The sequence below is a fragment of the Polyodon spathula genome, chromosome 24 (assembly GCF_017654505.1).
Source record: "Polyodon spathula isolate WHYD16114869_AA chromosome 24, ASM1765450v1, whole genome shotgun sequence".
NCBI lineage: Eukaryota > Metazoa > Chordata > Actinopteri > Acipenseriformes > Polyodontidae > Polyodon > Polyodon spathula.
Genome location: NC_054557.1, coordinates 23,678,692 through 23,697,253, shown reverse-complemented (window position 1 = coordinate 23,697,253; position 18,562 = coordinate 23,678,692). Strand labels below are relative to the sequence as shown.

Sequence of the window (18,562 nt, the reverse complement as noted above, 5' to 3'; positions counted from 1 at the left end):
TAATTTATTTATTTATTTGTTTATTTATTTTTTTATTGGTATATGAATACGCTTCTGCACTTCGGACAAAACTATCTTATAGTTTATATTTGTCCAACTGCAGGTTCTTCCAGGTTTAAAGTGAATTCAAGTTGTTTTTCCATTCTTGTTTTAGACTGATCCTGCATGCTTTATAGCAGAATAAAACCATGTTATGTAGCCTTGACCTACCTGTGACTGTGACAGCAATGAAGAGCACTGTGGGATATAGAGAGTGCTCTGGGTTTTGTATAATTTTCATTGTTATTAAAAAAAGGCCTTTTGAAATTAATTTCACTGTAGCCCAAGGTGTCAAATAAAATCGCATTGTAGACAAATGATGACATAGTTATTGAGAACAGTAAGCCTACAGTTCACTCGTGTCAAACAAATAAAGCAAAGCAAGTTTTAATCACATTTAACCATGACTTATGTCTCTTTTACTGTAAAAAAAATAATTATGAATATCTTTCATAAATGATTTGACTCCGTAAAGGCGGATGACTGCATAAAAACACATTGTGTTAACTCATGTACTTAATTGGGACTTACTCAAAATTTTGTGCTTCAATTGAGTTGGGCACACCTCTAAGCATCTGTCTGAAACTGGCCTATGACAGAGACAGATTCTTGGTGATAGATCTCCTTCCCAACCTGAGAGGGCACTGTGTAAAGGGAACAGAGTACCCTGGACTGGATGGCTTGACAATTCATTCCCAGGGTTCGGAGGAAGTCGGCCATCAAGAAAGGGGGCAGAGCTACGGTACACTAAATCAATGACGGGGAAACTGTGGCATCCGTGGACTGGAGGAGCAAATGCACTCATTAACCAAGGGATCATGGTTGACGGTATATAAGGGGACGTAGTGATGTGATCTGTTCCTTTGTGAATGTTTAAACTAAACAAACAAAAGGAAAACCTGTACTGTGAAAATCATGTTTGTTGGTTTGTTTTTGTCTTGTATAAAGACTGTTTATTTGTGATTCATTAGATGGCTAAACATGATCCGTTGCCGTCGCCAAGGCCAGTACTGATCCAGACATCACTACACTTTGTTTCGTGGTGAACTGTATTTGCATCACGAGCACTAACTCACTCAATGTGTACTTTTGTATGTGTTTTGTGTGGGTGTTTAAAAGAACAGGACTATTATTTCAGGGCCAACCTGCAGATTACAAATAAAACAGTACACACCACTGTATTGCTTATCATTGTTTATTGTTTACTGCTGTTTGCCATCAGGCCTTTGGATTTAAAAATAAAACACCTGCACCTGGATTTATCATTGTCTGTCTGATTACTGAGCCCCTGCACACTGTTAACCACTTTGCCACAGGGACGTAGCCAGGGGATCTGTTCCTTTTATTAGTTATGGTTAACGCTAACCTGGAAGGAGAACCGTGTTCTAAATTGTGAGTGTTTGTTTGACTGTCGTATCTAATTGTACTTGTTTCTTGTTATTAGACGACTATCATGATCCGGAGCTGTCACTACAGACCAGCACTAAACTCAGACAACATTGCACTTATTCACGATAAATTGCATTTGCACCACGAGCACCACACCACTCACTTTGGACTTGTGACCATGTTTGTGTTTCCCGTGTGTGTTTAAATACCATGTTCATTGTTTCGGGACTGAACCCATGGCTTTAACTGTTCAAGACACATCATTGTGTATTGCCAGTTCTCATTATTCTTTCCTGTTGTCATCAGACTTTGGATTATAAATAAACCATCATTTCACCAGTACTTTGTTGTCTGTCCTTGTTTTAAGCACTGCATCCCCTCTAAACCTGCACACTGCAAACCACTTTGACACACAGCCTTACACATGGCTGATAAAATGTAATGTAAATAAATGCAAAATCTTGCACATATGGTGCAAAAACAGCATGAATAGTAATGAAACAGAGGAGGCTATAAACAAAAAGGGCTGGGGATAGTAGTGGATTAATCTCTTAAGCCAACTAGACAGTGCAGAGAAGCTACAGTGGTTTGCAGTAGTATTCACCCCCTACCAATAATGTCACATTTTGTTGAATTACAAATAATGTATGCAGTTTTTCAAACAATCTTTTTTTTTTTTTATTATTCAAAGCTGTAGTGGTTAAAATGAACACTGTTATATGAGGAGGTTAAATGTTAGCAAAACTTGCAAAGAAAATGTACAAATTGAAATGTACTGGTTTGCATAAGTATTCAGCCCCTTAAGTCAGTACTTGCTAAAAGCACCTTCTGCAGCAATTACTGCTATGAGTCTTTTTGGATAGGTATCTACTAGCTTTGGTGACATTCAAGTCTCGTCAATTTGAGAATGGATTCAAGTCAGGTCTTTGACTGGGCCACTCAAGAACATTAATTCTCTTCTTGTTCAACCACCGCAGTGTGGCTTTGGCTTTGTCCTTCAGGTCATTGTCCTGCTGAAATGTGAATGTCCTCCCCAGTTTCAGAGTCTGTTAATTCCAGGATTGAAGGGTATGTCATATGAAGATAGACTGAAAGGGCTGAATCTGTAGAGCCTAGAAAGAAGGAGAGCCAGAGGCGATTTAATAGAAGTATTTAAAATTGTCAAAGGGTTTAACAAAGTAACTGCTCAGAATTATTTATCATAGGTCACAGAGAACAGAACCAGGGGCCCGGGTGGAAGCTGAAGAAGGGCATATTCAGAACTGAGGGGAGAAGGAGCTTTTACATGGAAAGGGTGGTGAACCACTGGAACAGGCTATAGCAGAGACTATCCTTCAAGAATAGACTGGCTGCTGTCATGATACTGTATAAACCTCCATTTAGCCACAGAGCTTTCATTTTCCCTGCTAACCTGGGTAGGGTTTTTTTGTTTTTCTTCTCCTGAGTGTTAACGAACCACGCCTGCATTAAGACAGCGAGCACAGGTGAGCTAAATGGCCTTTTCTTGTTCTAGAATTTCTTATGTTATTTACAAAAAAAAAAAAGAATAGAAAGAAAAGAAAGAAATCAAATAAAAGAAAAAAAATTTGTATATAAAGTAATAATACTTTTTGGGGACGGTAGAAAAATGAAATTAGATCTAATATAAATTTATAAAAGAAAGAAATATGAGTACAGGGATTACAAAAATAAGATATACAGAATCGGAAAATATGTAAAACAGATCATTTGTATACTCAAACTCACTAGCCTAACAGTTTCTCGTCAACCAACTAAACCAGACAAGTCTAAGATTCAAGGTTTCACACACAGTAGCTATATACAAAAAAACAGGTGGTTCCTAATGTTTATTTTTACCCTCTGATCGCTGAGTTTACGCCACTGGACACATTTTCTTTTTTTTTATTATTAAAAAAAGTTGCAACTACAGTACCTCTCACACACCCGGTACATCACAACGGTGTCTTACGATGACAGTCAGGAGCAGGAAGTATCTTCCTCTGCTGTCACATCAACACAACAAGACGTAGACAAACAGTCACATGTTACTTCAAAGCTAATTTCATGAAGCACAGCTAAACTTTTTTTATTATTATTATCAATCCTCATTGAAAAGTTAAAAACAGATTGTTTTAAATTCAATCTGGATATTTTACAGTACAAGCCAAAAATAGCCACTGCTTGCATTCATACAGGCTGTAAATGACATTTAATAACTGCGTCACATCCAATATATTTTATCAGTGCAATATAATTAAATTAAAGCCACTGACCTAATATGTTATGTAACAACTCCTCGATGAGTGTCTCCGAGTGAAGAAACATCAATCCAGCTTTTTTTCAAAACATTTTTAACCATGTTTATAATCATGATGTGCCAGGTACCGTATCACAGGGAAAGCACTTTTTATGACGTGCCAGGTATGTCTGTAGCACAGAAGAGGTTAATATTAAAATAAAACGTAATTCGTTTGAAGAGTCAGGGCAATACCTCAAAAAACTTGTAGAACTGTGGTTGTACTGTAGTTCAAAGAAACACTGCATTCCATTCCATTTAAAATGGAAGCTTTCTTAATACTTGCCATTACCATCAAAGACTGTACAGCATTTATCGAGATTTCTCAGGGTAATGTTGCATTTTATCCCTTCAAAATACATTTTACTCTCAGTGTTAAAATTAGAGGTTAAGTTACTCTCAGACCCAAACCATTATCTGGAGTGCTGATGTAAGGTAATGTTATTTTCTGAATGAACAATGTCCTTAGGGTTTGTCTCCCATGTGAATTCACTGGTGTGTTTGAAGCTGTCCTAACTTGTTGCAACTTTTCCCACAGTCAGTGCAGTGATACGGTTTCTCTCCTGTGCGTGTTCGCTGGTGTGCTTTCAGGTTTCCTAACAGACTGAAACTCTTCCCACAGTCAGCGCAGTGATACGGTTTCTCTCCTGTATGAATTCGCTGGTGTTTTTTCAGGGAGTCTGCATGCCTGAAAGTCTTCCCACAGTCAGAGCAGCAATACGGTTTCTCGCCTGTATGAATTCGCTGGTGTGTTTTCAGTTTTCCTGAAACTCTGAAGCTCTTCCCACAGTCAGAGCAGCGATACGGTTTCTCTCCTGTGTGAATTTGCTGGTGTGTTTTCAGTTGTCCTGAATTTCTGAAACTCTTCCCACAGTCAGAGCAGCAATACGGTTTCTCTCCTGTGTGAATTTGCTGATGTGCTTTCAGGGGTCCCGACTGACTGAAACTCATCCCACAGTCATAACAGCGAAATGGTTTCTCTCCTGTATGAATTCGCTCGTGTTTTCTCAGGGTTCCTCTTTCCCTGAAACTCTTGCCACAGTCAGAGCAGCAATACGGTTTCTCTCCTGTGTGAATTTTATGGTGTGTTTTCAGGTTTCCTAACAGACTGAAACTCTTCCCACAGTCAGAGCAGTGATACGGTTTATCTCCTGTATGAATTCGTTGGTGTATTTTCAGTGTTCCTGAATTTCTGAAACTCTTCCCACAGTCAGAGCAGCAATACGGTTTCTCTCCTGTGTGAATTTTATGGTGTGTTTTCAGGTGTCCTAACAGACTGAAACTCTTCCCACAGTCAGAGCAGCAATACGGTTTCTCTCCTGTATGAACTCGCTGGTGTGTTTTCAGTTTTTCTGAAACTCTGAAACTCTTCCCACAATCAGAGCAGCAATACGGTTTCTCTCCAGTATGAATTCGCTGGTGTGTTTTCAATTTTTCTGAAACTCTGAAACACTTCCCACAGTCAGAGCAGCAATACGGCTTCTCTCCTGTGTGAATTTGCTGGTGTGCTTTCAGGGGTCCTGACTGACTGAAACTCATCCCACAGTCAGAGCAACAAAATGGTTTCTCTCCTGTGTGAATTCGCTCATGATTTCTCAGGGTTCCTCTTTCCCTGAAACTCTTCCCACAGTCAGAGCAGCTATACGGTTTCTCTCCTGTGTGAATTTGCTGGTGTGTTTTCAGGTTTCCTAACCGACTGAAGATCTTCCCACAGTCAGAGCAGTGATACAGTTTCTCTCCTGTGTGAATCCGCTGGTGTGTTTTCAGGTTTCCTAACTGGGTGAAACCTTTCCCACAGTCAGGATATTCTCCACTGTCCACCCTCGCTTTAGCTGCTGGACTGGAACCTGGAAGATACGAACAGGAAAGAAAAATTATAGAGACTGCTTATAGGCTTAGGGTTTGTGGCTAGGTGGTGAAGTGGATTAAAGTATGTGCATTTTAGCTGTGGGGTTTGCTCTGCATTACACCAGTTTAATAATACAAAGTTAAACTTAAAGCCTTTGTGTAAAAGCAAAGTCAGTAAAGACTGATGCTGCTGAAACTGAATGTCTCCTGTAATGTTTCCCCTGACAAACCCTGCAATATATCATTCTCCTCAGCATTAGATTACAATGATATCTTTCTCATCATGGCATTTTGAGTTTTCTCTAATCTTGGGGTCTGTACAGATCATACACAGAACTGTAGTGTAATCCGCATCAGCTGTCAATGATGTGCTTGGAGACTGGAACAGCTCCCTCCCCCTCTCTGTTTGGAATCATCTTGTTTATTGTTGTACAGATATACATCACAGTGCATTAGAAATGTGCAGCCCCATGCCATAGCATTACACTACACATGTAGGGTTTACATGTTTAATTAATTCAATTCCCTCTATTTATAATTTAATCCCAACACAGTGGGTTACAGGACTCCATTATAGACAGAAAACACAAGCAGTTTATTTTATACAGTTACATAGACTATCAATACATCAGCAATCTATACTACGGCCAAATGTTTAGCAAATTTTAGGATTGAGAGAATTAAAAAAAAAAAACTATACAATGTGACATTGAAATCTAACATTAAATACTGTGCCACTTATTTTGGCCAATATTTTCCAATATAATTTAGTAGTTTCTTTGATTAGCCTACATGACATCTAAATTATGCTCATATTTTTTTTTAATTATGCTTCAGTCCTAAAATACTAGGAGACGCAAAACTTTTGGCCATAGCTGTTGAGCCCTGTCTAATCCAGCATTCTAATTCGGTAAGATTTTGGGTCCCGATCAAATCTCTATTGAAATGAATGGTGTGATCCCCTCTCCAATCCAGAACCTGGCTATTCTGGAATCTGTATTCTGGAATCTGTCCCATTCTGAATTGTGCAGTTATTGAACAGCCAATGCATGTCTAATCGTCCTCATAGTCAGCTCTCTCTCTTGAAAGAAAAGATGAACAAACACCAACTCAAAAGAGCTAACACTGAGAAACCCTGAATGCAGCAGAAAGCACCTGAATCCTCATGCAGGTACAGTATGAGCACGCGAAGGTCTTTCTATGGGAATGGAAACAGGCTTGTGATAATAACAGGTGAAGAGTTTACTGAAGCATCATTGTGTTTATTACACTGTGTATGTACAGCAATACAGTTGATTTTGAAGTGTTCAAATAGTTTAGTCATTTTTAGCTCAGTATTCTGATTGGACAGATTTTAAAGTACTCTAACCAGTATGTTCCCTTCCTCTCAACCACACTGGATTTTACACAATCTAGAATGACAATGTCACAGCTACTGGGAGTCACTCACCTGCTAGACTGCATTCTGGACTTGAGCATCCGTCTTCCTTCCCATCTCCTTGCGTGCTGTTGGGAGAGACTTCCTCTCCAGCGCCTTGCTCTCTCACACAGATTCTCTCCAGCACCACGCTACACTCCCGCAAGCGCACAGGCTCCAGCTCAGGGATGTTTAGTTTAAGGTCCTCAGAGTCTTCCTTCCCTGGTTCCATGTGGTCAAACGCTACTTCAGGGGGCTCCTGTTTAATACAGACAGTTTCCAGCACCTCTTCCTGTATAACAGGAAGGGGTTCCTCTGTCTGGGGGATCTCCAATTCATTGTCCTCAGCTTTAATCTCACAGAACTCTGGGTGACTGCTGTCCCATTGCATCTCACAGAGCTCCTGTTTAATGGGGAGTGAAGCCAGCCCAGAGAACTCCACTCTAATGGGGACAGGTGCAAGTTCAGGGAACTCCTCTTTAATCTGGACAGATTCCATCTTCACACTGTCCATGGCAGCACACATGATTCTGTTTAGTGGCTGCTGAAAAAAGAAAATCATTGATTTATTTAAATATAGTGTTATGAAGGGCATTCAAGTGACAAACACAATCTGGCCTTAATAGCAGGAGTGGCTTTACTATTGAAGGAACATACACTTTCTTGTATTAAGTTTATAATACAATAGTTTTTATCTGTTGAAAAAGTTTACTCAGTTTATTTAACCATTCTATATACAGTGTTTCTGCAAATTAAAGCATTTGTTCTGAAAAGAGAGGAGATAGAAGGCTTCCATAAGACCAGACTGGCAGATCTAGACTAGACTTTGCATTGTTCTTTCATGTTGACAAATACACGAGGCAGCCAATCAGAATCATGCATGAAAAGGAAACTTGCTTTGTTAACAAGCCCAGAACTGCCCAATCATGTACACATTCGATGGGCTGTGCCTTTAAAGGCCGTGGTCCAGAAGCCCATCACAGACCTATTGCTGTCAGTCAAACTGACGGGCAGCTTCAGTCTCTGCGGGTCAACTAGCTTTTGAACCAGTCTGACAGGTTTACCAGTTAATGGAAACGCTGCTATATTAGTCACTGTAGACTTATTTTGTGCATGCTGTTACAGTATATTTGTTTAAGTTTTGTAATAATTACTTTTTTTTATTTATTATATGTACTAGGAGTGGGTTAGAGCAGTGATTCCCAAACCGGTCACTGTGTCCGTTGGTTTTCATGCCAAATGAGCTCTCAATTACTTAACTAGGCCCTTTAATTGAACTGGTAATTTGCTTCATTAAACCTTTAATTGTTTTCAGTTGTTAACAGTTGCCTATTCAAGTTAGCTATACCATTTTATAAGTAGTTTGAACTCTGCAACTGTTGAAGAGCTGTAAACCAAAAAAATGGTATAATTAAGCAAATTACCAGTTCAATTAAAGGGTCTAGTTAAGTAATTGAGAGCTCAGCTGGAATGAAAACCAGCAGACACAGGGGGTCCCCAGGACTGGGGTTGGGAACTACTGTGTGAAAGTACTTGAACACTCTAAATCAGGGTCTCCCAATCCTGGTCCTGGGGACCCGCTGCTCTGCTGGTTTCTGTTCCAACTGAGCTCTCAATTATTTAATTAAAACCTTAACTGAACTACTAATTTGCTTAATTTGACTTCTTAAATTATTTAGTTTACAAAGAGTAGTCAAATTCAAGTTCGTTATATCATTTCATATTTAACTTGAAATCTCCAACTGTTTAAAATAATTAAAAAGCTCTGATTGGGTATATTAGTTGCATTAAGGGTTCAGTTAAGTAATTGAGAGGTTAGTTGGACAGAAACCAGCAGGGCAGTGCGTTCCCAGGACCAGGATTGGGAAACTCTGCTCTAAATAATTAGAATTACTCGAGCATCAATCTATTACTCGAGCACCCAAATTTAAATAACATATCCTCATGATTGTAAGTTCAATATATTTGTATTCCAGTGTACCACCTTAATGGGTTTACAACCTTAATGTGTATAACCACTTCAATTATAAGAGGAAGGGATTCGAGTCTCCAGCAGAACTATTGACACTGGGCAGGTTTCATGTGCGGGCGTCCAGCACTCCAGTTCTTCCTGCTGTAGACGTGGTCTGGAACCTTGTGAGCGTGGTATGGGGAACTTTAAACTTTTTCTTGCACATTGTCTTTTGAAGGAGACTGCAACGTTTTTTGAGTTAAAGTCTTTTTTTTTTTTTTTTTTTTTTTTAATCCGCTGAAAATAAAGACATGGCCCAGTGTAACCACATACTACAAGATTTTGTTTTACTTCTAAATTGCGTTTTTTGAACCAACTTGGATGCAATTGTTATTTATTTGGATTTTGTAAGGGGCAGACTGAAATATTAAAAATATTTTTGGCTCAGGTGAAAATATGGACCTTTGTTAATGGATTTAGCATTGCAACTCCTACCTACACTAGATGAATGAGTTTTTTCTAGGATTTTTGATTGAACAGCCAGGAATATTTAAGACACGTTTTATTTGTTTGTTCACTGGATCTGCTATTTGCAAGGACTTTCGAGTTACATTTTAAACAGGTAGGCCAGGCTTTGTGTGTAATGATTTAGTGTAGTAAAGCTTGTGTACATTAGATCAATTAGAATTGCCCTTAAACTAAGAAATTAACGTGGAAATTAAACATTACACCTTAATTACACTATACAGCATTAATAATAATAATGAATAAAATGCTTATTGAACACATTTTTATTCATTTAAATTATTGATTACAGCTGTTCACTCCCTCCGATTGGTGGGAGGAACAGTGAACAGCTGATATGTAAAGATATGTACAGTGGGAGGAACAGTGAACAGCTGAGAGATATAACTTGTTTGATGCACACTGTAATTAAGCAACAATATTCATCTTAGCAATTTGTCCTGGTGACCATGAACATTAGGTACCATCAGCATCAGGTATTGAGCAATTCAGAAATACTGACAACTTGTATCCAGTTTGCTGTTCATAGGCCTGTATTATTGTATCCCGTTATTTCAGAATGGTGGACAAAGTGCTTGTGGCAACCTCTTTCTCGGAAAGCATCAGTAGTCCCAAAACAGAACTAAAATGCAGTACAGCTGATCTTGATGCAAGTTAATACATTTCTCCAAAATACAGATTTTTGGGGACCAATGCACTAATTATATATATGACAGATTGCCTTTTTGTCACAAGTGTCCGCTCTCGCCAGCCTCGTCGTCTTGTAGGAAAATGAAGCACTCACTCGTGTGCTTTCTGTGAAACAGGACAAGGCCTCTGTGTTTATTTATCTCCAAACAAAATAAACCAAAGCCTAACTCCTCCCTGGAGCTCTAACTAAACTTTTCCCACTAACCTGACTAACCACCGTACAGCTAGTCTGTTTACCGGTCCCCAACCAAACAACACTTAGCTTTAATTTCCCTCTTTTTCTTTGTTCAAAACACCAGACCAAAAACTCTGGCGGTCTCCAACCCCCAACACACAAACTGTGGCCTTTTTATTCTCCACCATGAGCAGTCTCAGTTGATTACTATTTTCTCAATTATCATTCATTATCCCATAAACTATCCAATTTAGGAGGCCTTTACCTTTATTTTCATATTTTGATACAGCTTAAAGCACATGTTCTAAATCTTTTCATTATACTTTCTTCTGCCCTGTTCAACTCTAAATGTTTCACTCCCTAATCTAACCTTTAGCTGTACATCATAAAAAAAACCTTCACTTAAGATTGTTGCCTGGTAACTTCAGCTTTCCCAAAATGGAGTGTTCTCCTAACTCCCAAGGGTCCTAAAGCCCCAAGGTATCATTCCCGCCCCATATTTATTTTAAATATATTAATAACTTATTAATTTCCCTTATCAAATACACCATTATCATTTATAAGTCTGTTAATTAACCCATCATTAGTCTGAATCCCCCAAACTTTACTATATTTTATGTCCTTGTTCACCACCCAGTTGGTTTACATTGTGCTTTCATTTTGTCCAACCAATCCCTCACAGTATGCGTGTACTATATATATATATATATATATATATATATATATATATAAAAATTAAGGGTTTTAATCGATTAATTATTAATCAAGTCTGTGAGTGTTGATTTGATTTAAAAAATCATTGATCAATTAATCTAGTCTACTCACATGCTGTAGGAAAAAAAATCTATTAAGATGGTGGAGAACACTTCAAAAGACTAACTGGGTGGCAAACTGGGTTACAGGGAGAGATACCCAACACTTTGCTATAGCTCAGAACTGTGTTTCAGAGGTTATTAGGGGGGTGCCAAGACCTGCCTGGAAAACACATTTTTCTGACGTCTTGGAAATTTGCAAAAGCTCTATGGTAAATAGCAGACTGAGTGTGTCTCCAGGATGATTGACTCGATCAACTGCCCAGGCAGGGATCATGTTTGATCTGATCAACCCCCTGTTAAATCTGACCAATCCCTGTCTACAGAGCTTGTGTCGTTTCAGACCTACCGGAGCTCAGCGCCTCTATCGTCCAGCTCTCCTTCATTTGAAAGTGTAGCGTCAGTGGGTTTTAATATCAAATACATTTCGTTAACAAATAAAATACAAATACAAATTCTAGATTTAGATACAGCTTCAGTTTATAAATAGAGTGGGGGGGGGGGGGCTTAGCTTTTAGTTAGTAAAATCTGTTTCATTTACTGAGTTTTGCTGTTAAATGTGCTTTTAAAGTCCTTTCTCATTTAAAAGTGCAATGAAGAGTGTGTCTATCAAATAATATTTAATATATATAACTTAAGACAGTATTGCAATACATACTGGAATTCAACGTCGAATGATGCGGATGTTGATTTTTTGCTACCAAAATAAATTTACATATATGAACTGTGCTTTGTTGTCTCTTAAAGAATTTAAAGTATTTAAATGTAATATGACTGTAGGAGATGACATTCCTCAAAGTATTAATTATATATTTGATTATAAGTTTCTTCTATGTTAAAGTTTTATTTTCATATTCTGATACAGCTTAAAGCACATGTAACTAGCTAAGTACGACATTTGCAGTCTTTCGTATCTTGGCGTCTGGGCAGAGAGCCAAAGTTAGCAGGTGTCTAATCAAGATGTGTGGAGGAGTGGAGACAGTGTGAAAAGAGAACACCACAACCAAAGGACTAGATTGAAACAGTTTCTAACACATTAGGTTAAGATTAAAATGCTTAAATGTGATGCACTATAGAATGCTAGAGATTTGGGCAAGTTGTCCCCCCCCCCCCCCCCCCCCCCACCCCCGAATTATCTTCACTATATTCTACCCTGTTCAACTCCCCTCTAAATGTTTCACTCTCTAATCTAACCTTTAGCTGTATATCATAATAAAACCTTCCCTTAAGATTGTGTTCCCATTGGTTTTGCCATAATACAGTGATTTTTTTGTTTAGTTGTTGCATTTATTTCTGCCTGGCACTGAGGGAGTACCGTATCAACAACAACTTTTTTTGTGTCTTTTTAATCTGATGAGATCAAATTCGGTAGGTCCAGGGGATTTAAAAAAAAAAAAAAAAAAAAAATGAGGTCTTAGAATAGGGATGGGGAGGTATAAAATTTGTCACTCTAGGGAGTACCGTATCAACAACAACTTTTTCACAGGAAACATTAGTCTACTCTATTTTAAGCATCCAGGATGGTATGATAACCGTTAAAAAAATACACTGTGGTAACCTTAATATCGCGATATACAGTATCATGCAAGTTATAAAAATCAAGGCTTAAATAAAGAAATACTTAAATTATTTTAATTCACAAAAATAAAACCAACAAATCACACTTCCTTTCATGGAATGATTTAAACATTTCTTATTTAGTATTTTACTATGCCAGATAACTTGGTGTGTTTCCTTTTTATAAAGACAACCATAATAATAATAAAAATTAAAATTAAAAACTACAACAGTATTAAGATCTATTATTTGCTCAAAATCATATAGTGCTGTAGTTTGTTAAAACATTAACGTATCCAAATAAATAAATAAATAAATACTTTGTTTATCTGATGGTAACTAGAACTGGGAAATGTTCGGTCTTACTATTTAAAACACAAACATGTATATCAAAAAATAATGTATTTGAATACCGAAACGTGTTATTGGATTTATAGCTACACGTCACGACACTGCACAAGTAGGCTTCCAATGATTATTATACATGTGGAGTTTGTGTAAAAAAAAAAAAAAAAAAAAAAAAAGATTTCTTCACTTACCTAAGAAAATTGGAATACTGTTATAATTTGTTTAAACAAAACTACTTTGATAACAAGTTGGCTATCCTGCTGCAGTCACGGGTCTGTGCTGGTTTTAATTGAGACATTGGTCGTGTTCTTATAGTGCAGATTTCCACAGTTCAGCACAGAATCGCAGAGATGCCCTGTAGACGTCACACAATGTTACTGCAGGAGGCTGGCTGCGGCTGTGAACCAAAGGGACGATGCAATCGATGCTAATCGTAGTGACCACTAAAACTACTGCTGCCACCTTGTTTGCGGAGGTGAACGACATTTTATCATTATACAATGAAGCCGTGAACAGACATGTCAACGCTATATTACATAAATAAATAATTTAAACAATGTACTAAACCTGTGATAAGTGATGTATAATTTTACAATAAAGTTAATGTTAATCAATTACATTAAACTGACTGTTGATAATCCAGACAAATGTAAACACAGCACGTTGAAAATGTGTGCTGAGCTGCAAGGTCTGGAGAAGGGGTTTCTCTAAAAGCTGCATGTGAGGTCAGAAAGATAGCAGCCAAGTGCAGCCGTCGCAGCAAGCTCTGGGTAACGTGCATTCTGTGTCGTTGACCATTTCCTTCAAAACCATTATCAATACCTTAATGTACCTAAACCGCGGCAAACAGGAAACCGGTATATCGACCCATCCCTAAATTCAGAATATAGTGAAAAATTACATTGTCTAGAACTGTCTGCAGATAGTATTTAAAAATACATGTAAAAACAATTAAAATTGTATTAATTCATTTGAATAACCTGATCATCGTCTTTTTTTAAAACCAAAACGATCCCAGATAACTGACTGTATCTGCTTTTTAGGAGGAAAGTTATTTTCTGTCATTCTCGCTATCCTCCATATGTGTTGTGTGCTACTCTTGTTTATTTTTGTGGCTAGAGAAAACCCAGTGAAAGGTTCACTATCGCCATACCGCTTGAGCGCAAGTGGAGGTCGTCTGGACTAAAGGTTCACAGATAGATCTGGCCCGACCATCCCGCATGCTACAGGCGTGTGCTTGCCGCGGCCAGGGTGAAATACTTCTCTGAAATCATAACTGTGGGGCACAGTAAACCCGTTTACTAGTTGACATCCTTGACCCTCCTCCAGTTGCCCCTCCTGCCCGCTCCTCCTCCTCTCCTCTCTCCATTGCTGATGTTTCTGGCTTCCTGTTGAAATCAACTACTGCCACGTGCCCCCTGGACCTCTGGCCAACTAACCTCGTCTGTCTCTGTGCTTCTGATCTTGTTCCCTCCATTATGCACACTCTCAACCTGTCCCTGGACACTGGCTCCGTTCCTGCTGCCCTTAAGCTTGCCAAAAGTTATGCCAGCACTCTTTAGAATGTTGCTGCCAGGGTCCTTACCAGATGTAAAAAAGGCGTTATCCCATCACCCTCCGTCTTGCCCAGCTGCACTGGCTACCTGTAAAGTTCAGGATTATTTTCAAAACTCTCCTACTAGCCTACAATGCCCTTCATCATACAGGTCCCTTGTTCCTCCTCAACCTTCTGACCCGCTATGTCCCTGCCCACAACCTGAGGTCCTCCGACTCTGGCCTGCTTGTTATCCCCAAGCAAAAGTGCACCACACTTGGAGAATGCTCGTTTAGCTTCACAGCTCCTACTCTTCAGAACTCTCTCCCAGCTTTGGTGCATGATTATCACCGTCACTCGCTTTAAATCAGCTCTCAAGAACCACCTGCTCTCTCTTGCTTTTCATGCCCTTTAAGCCTGATATCTGCTATTAGCTGCTGTGTTGCTGCTACTATTTCATGTGTTCTGCTACTATCATGTATTTGTGATGGTGGTCCACTATGAAAGGCACTATATAAAATAAAGATTGATTGATTGACTGATTGATCTATTGGATGTTGCTATTATAGTTTTTTTCTGCATTTTGTATAGTTGATGCATCTTTCTCAGTGTGCAAAATCATATATATATATTTATAAATTACCGCAATATTTAAAACTACTGACGATAGAATAACCATTAGAATGTATATCGCGATTATCTTTCTATCGTTGTATCGCAACACTTCGTGTTGAGTTTTACTGCTGAATAGAACCTGAGTGAGTGTCGCTCAGTTACTATATATGTATGTATATGGTTACCAGGCATCATGGCTTTCCATCAAAGGTCCCAGTGCCCCAACATTTCCTAGATGCCCAGATCATCCTCTCCTTTCCCCCCTTTGACCGACACTTCCTCCCGTATCTCTACCTCTCTTGGCCATCTCCTCCTGGATGCACTCGCAAGACCTCAAACTCAACCTCTCCAATCAGATCTCCTTTTCTTCCTCCCCCATTACTGATCTCTCTAGCCCTCTTGAATCCACCACCCTTTGTCCCTCCTCACCCACCAAGAACCTCCATATCACCTTCGACCCCTCCCTCTCCTACTCTCAGCACACCCCTATTCTGGCACCCTCCTGTCACTTCTTCCTCTGCAACATACGCAGAACTCGTCCCTTCCTCACAGCTCCATGTCCTGGTACTGTCCCATCTTGACTACTGCAACTCCCACCTGGCCGGCCTCCCTGTCTCTGCTAACCGTCCACTCCAGCTCATCCAAAACAATGCTGCTCACCTTGTCTTTTCCCTTCCTCGTTTCTCCCATGCTACACTGCAGCTCTGCTCTCTGCACTGGCTCCCTATCGCTGCTGGCATTCAATTCAAAACTCTTGTACTCACCTATCGCTGTCTTGACCTTTCTGCTCCCTCCCATTTCCAGACTATCATTTCTCCCTACACCCCCACTCGCCCCCTCCACCTCCAGCAGATTAGCTGTACCCCAGCCTCCGCCTCCAGGTCCCGCTCCATCTCCACCCTTGTCCCCCAGTGGTGGAATGATCGACGCACAGAGATCAGGGCTGCTCAGTCCCTGACCACCTTCCAGCACCTCCTCAAGCCACACCTGTTCAGACTGCATCTGTAAACACTACAACTCTCATCCACACTGGACTACATCACACCCAATTGTACCAGTACTTGCATCAGTTTGTACCTGCACTGCACTGCTTACCATATATTGCATCTGATTTTACTCTTATGGTTAACCGCACTCACATTTTTTGTAATTTCTCTTATTTGAAATCATTCTCATCCACTTATCACACTTACTACGTGTTCTTACTGGACTTTACTCATGTAAGCAAATATTTACTGTGTTTAATTGCTCTTAGTTCGAACTCGCTCTTATAATTTACTGTTAGTTGAATTTGATCTTAGTGTACTTTCATAACTGCTCTTAGCTGTATTATGATATTCTGTATTGCAATATGTTATAATGCAACACTTTGTACTGTGATACCTTATAACAGTGGTACACCATGTACTGCGCTTGCCTGGGCAGCGCAAATGATTTAGCTCAGAAAACTAGTGAACGGCCGTCCGGACAGGGTACGATGTACTGTTTGGCCTTATTTTTAATATTTTTTTTTCACAACTCAGCAAATGTATGTGACTAACTAATGAGCAACAACTTGTTATGTAACATTTTGTGGGTGAACTACAATTTGTCTTGTTCCTAGTGTCATAAAATTGACGACGTACCATTTTTTGACGCCATATGGGTCAGGTTTTGGTACGAGTACCACATTCTGATGACGTACCATTTTCTGCACCTACACTGGTTTTCCGCAGCTTCCAGTTGCGCAACACACTAAATATCTTTTGGCCAAAAAACATAAACACCTGTCTATATCATTTAGTTTATGGCACCTTCGGTGAAAACAAAACAACATTAAAAAAAAAATTACTATTGTAATCAAGAACAATATTTTATAAAGTGGTTAACACAGACAGACGTGCTTATTTCTCGGCGCGCAATGTGTTTTCATTTAGTTTATATTCAATATGAATCTAATTGCGTGTCATTTCGTAGTGGCTGCTCAGTTCAGTTCGGGCGGGAGTTAGTCCAGACATTATGAGCGCAGCGAGAGGATGCAGGTATCTGAGTTCACCAGGGCAAACCACATCAACAACACACTGAAATTACAAGCTACCCACGGCGAGAACATCACATACCTGCGCAGCACAAAAAGCACTGACCGTGCAGAAGAACCCGTGGCTAACATTAATATAGCAGCAGGCAGAGGCTTCCTGTCCCGTTAGATTTTTTTGTCACAGGTCTGAGTTGGAATGGAAATTGAATCGACCATGTTGAGGAGGCCCGCCATGGCTTGTTCATTCTGGCTGTGCCACACCACTGCGTCTCAAACAACGAAACATACATTTAAAAACAAAACGGAACTTACTTTTTTAATCGTCAACGGGTCCCCAACACCATTTAAATAAACGAAAAGCAACTCTGCTGGGCTCAGTCAGATTTTTAACTTCTGCCTTGTTGTTCTTATTCTCTTTGAAACAACGCTGTGTCTGAAACACCGATATAGAAACACTAGATAGGCACTCGCCTGTACAAGCTCTCCGAGAGGCAGTACGCAAACCGGCGGCCATATTGCCTAGGGACGAAAGTACAATCCCTAAGGCAACAGATAGAAGCAGAGATAGAAAATAAACAAAGGAGGGGATTAGTTGTTTTTTAAACTTTTATTTACATCAGTAATATTACAACTGAAAATATGATGTGAAAATATTGATTTATAAAAACATTGTTGTTGTTGATTGTTAAAAAAAAAAAACACGCTGTAATTGAAATTACTATATTATTATCCAATTAAGTATAAATCCAGTTATATTCAACGAAAAACATGCATTGTCGTTGTCATCATTACTTGTTATTATTTTACCTTGTCAGACATCCATCACTTTTGAACATATGTGTACATCTGAGTCTGCTGACTCCAGCGTTGCTCCCACGATTCGCTAATTTACACACACGAACACCTAACAAGGCTATTTCTAATGATCAATACAACATGCGGTTTTCCAAAGAAAGGAATATGGTTCATTACCATGTTAGGGATTTTATTGAAGGAAATACAGAAAGACAATGAAAGAAGTAATTTACAAACCGCTAACCAAGATCATGCAGCAGTCTCTTGACACAGGGGTGGTACCGACAGACTGGAAAATTGCAAACGTAATACCGATCCACAAAAAGGGAAACAAAACTGAACCAGGTAACTACAGACCAGTAAGCCTGACTTCTATTATATGCAAACTTATGGAAACTATAATAAGAGCCAAAATGGAAAATTATCTATATGGTAACAGGGTACTGGGAGACAGTCAACATGGTTTTAGGAAAGGGAGATCGTGCCTAACTAACTTGCTTGATTTTTTTGAGGATGCAACATCGATAATGGATAATTGCAAAGCATATGACATG

The 18,562-nt window shown here is 39.2% G+C and overlaps 1 protein-coding gene and 1 pseudogene across 1 annotated transcript in view; one reads left to right on the top strand and one right to left on the bottom strand.

The window, feature by feature from the left end:
- LOC121298971 (zinc finger protein 271-like) overlaps positions 1 to 18,562 on the top strand; it is a 157,074-nt gene that overhangs the window by 50,382 nt on the left and 88,130 nt on the right. The gene's annotated exons all lie outside the window — the stretch shown is intronic.
- LOC121298810 lies at positions 2,500 to 17,794 on the bottom strand (annotated as a pseudogene).